Genomic DNA, 2,946 nt, shown 5'->3' on the forward strand with positions numbered 1-2,946 from the left:
GCAAGTTGCTTGTGCAAGGCATTGCCTGTGGGAAAGCAGCTTGCAGCAGCACATGCCAACATGCACGGCTGCGCATGTGCTTTCCCATCTGTTTCCCATAGGGATGCCAAGAAGTGGTGTTATGTGAGCATGCCACAGACCCAAATAAATCCATGCATTCATCCGTGTGGTAATCTAATGGCTTAACGGCATGCTGTAATCTTCATTGCTGCCTGTTTATGTGGACAATAGGTTCCTAGACCTGTCTTTTGTCTGTATGTGAGGGTTTCTGATTTCCATGTCTGGCTGCAGCCTTTGAATGATCATACTCCATACATAAACTTGCTGAAAAGCACCCAGTTGGGAGACCTTCAAGGCAGAAGCATCCTTCAGGGACACGCGGCACAGTCAGAGGATATTTGTTCCCCCAGTGTGCCCAGGGCTGTATTAAGTATACTTAGAGACAGTGAGTGTAAAGAACATCAAATCCCATGCAATTATTTAGCAGGAACTCTGACTTAAGCAAGCAACCTCTCTGTGCTCAGCAAATACATGGAGAGGGATAGCCGGCAGGATCATGCTGCCACATCTGTTGCCTCTGCCTCATCTCAAGCTCCTCCCCGTGATAGGGGATGTTGCTTTCCAAATACCCTGAACATTGGGAGGGTGTGTACACACAAGACAGCTCCTCTGCACATTCACTGTGTGCTGGTGAGCCAGGGCAGAGGTGAGAGTGGGGTCTGCACACACATGCCTGCTCTTCCTTGCTGTGTGCTGACTGAACGCACTGTTTAGTGGCCCACAGCAGAAGACCTTCTGCCCCCGGGTTCTGCGCTTCTGCTGCTACTCAGTGCCACAATGGAAGCAAAATGAGAGAGAGAAATGACACTGTGATGTCACTTCCATTTACATACCCAGAAGTGACATTGCGACAACACTCTAGGAATGTCCCCAAATCTGTATGGTAAAAACCTGGTAATTTGGAAATTTCCTAGAGTTGCTGCAATGTCACTTCCGAGTACGTAAAAAGAAGTGATAATCATGCTGTCGCATACCCTGCCCCAAAAGCTCCTAGTCATGTGCTCAGGGCCAACGACGCTATTGTTTGTAAGCCAGTGGTTCCAAACTATTTTCATAAGCTGTTTGTTTCCTGAGGAAACCCTCTGAATCTAGTGATCCCCAACATGGTGCCTATGAGCACCATGGTGCCAGCATATACATTTTCCGCCCCCACTTCCTTCTTCCCTAAAGCAAAGGGAAGTAGGGTGTCAAAGCCCTACTTCTTGGAAGTTGGGCGTCAAAGCAAAGACTTTCCTCCAGCTCAGTATAAGAGATGCTTCAGGAGATCTTAGAAAGTACCATCTTTGCATCTTCTGGAGCCCCCCATTTGGAAACAACTGGCTTGATCATAGGAGCCAGCAGGGCTTTTTTTCAGCAGAAATGCAGTGGAACGGAGTTCCGGCACCTCTTGAAAATGGTCACATGGCCAGTGGCCCCGCCCCCTGATCTCCAGACAGAGGGGAGTTTAGATTGCCCTCCACGCCGCCGAGCAGTGTGGGGGGCAATCTAAATTTCCCTCTGTCTGGAGATCAGGGGGCGGGGCCACCGGCCATGTGACCATTTTTGTGGAGGGCAATTTAAACTTTAAAAAAACTCCCCCCTTGTTCCAGCTGATCCAAAGTGACGTCATTGCGCAGTCTTGAGTTCCACCACCTCTTTTCCCAGAAAAAAAGCCCTGGGAGCCAGTATGGTGTATTGGCTGGACTGACGGACTAGGATCTGCAGGATTTGAGTCCAGTGGCACCTTAGAGACCAACAAGATTTTCAGGGTTTAAGCTTTCAAGAGTCAAAGCTCCCTTCTTTGGACTAGGATCTGAGTGACTAAGCTTCCAGAGGAGAATGATGTAAGCTGTATTGGACCCCTGTTGGAGAGGAAGGCAGGGTATAAATGAAGTAAAAATAAAGGATGCTTAACTTGGAACCTTCTTACATTTTGGAACATCTCAATGTTAAGTGATTAGGCCAGTCCTCCCCATGTCAGCCATTTCTATGATTGGTCCCACCTCCAGGCAGTCATTTTGTTGTGGCACCCACCATTTTGGAACATCTCAATGTTAAGTGATTAGGCCAGTCCTCCCTATGGCAGCCATTTCTGTGATTGGTCCCACCTCCACGACAGCCATTTTTTTGTGGCACCCACCATCTGTTCTCAAGATTCCAAAAGTGCTGGGAGGTAACAAAGTTGGAGACCCAGAATGTACAGGTTCAATGTGAAGGTAGAAAAGTTCTACAGGAGCCAGCCCATTGTATACAGATTGTGAAATTTCCATCACACGCAATTTGGTTTTCCATTCCTCTTTTGGGGGTTAGATTTCACTGTTATTTGGCCCATGCATCAGAGCAGCCACCTTCATCTAAATTAGGTCACAGTCTCTCGCATATTTACCTGGAAGAACAGCATGGGACTCTGCTTCTGATCACAGAATCAGGCTGCTGGTATTAGAGCCGAGGTGTCTGCTTAAAGCATTGATGCCTTTTGTAACATAAAATCTTAGTAAAGCAAAATCATGCACGGGTGAGGGTTATGAGATTGACTAGTATCACTAGTGGCATTAAGCAGAAGTCCTTGACAAGCTACCATTCAGTTGTGTTCAATACATGTATGCTCCTCAAAGCCTGTGAATTAATGTCTGTTTGCAGTGCACATGGGCCATTCCATGCCATTAGCACATGGGGGATTCTTCTGTAATAAGTAGTTCACAGGTTTCTGCTCCTTATTACTACTCTAGCAACATGTTTGTACAGGAAGCCGTTCCTGTGGAAGTGAGCTTGCTGGTAATTGCTGTACATGCAGAGCAACTGATATCTTTGGCAGTGGGAGATGGTTACCAATGCCTCCAGGAACCATGCTGCATTGGGGTGGGGGAATGATTTATACCTAGGGTATGAAGCTTTCCTTTGAGGAAA

The sequence above is a fragment of the Eublepharis macularius genome, chromosome 3 (assembly GCF_028583425.1).
Source record: "Eublepharis macularius isolate TG4126 chromosome 3, MPM_Emac_v1.0, whole genome shotgun sequence".
NCBI classification, from domain to species: domain Eukaryota; kingdom Metazoa; phylum Chordata; class Lepidosauria; order Squamata; family Eublepharidae; genus Eublepharis; species Eublepharis macularius.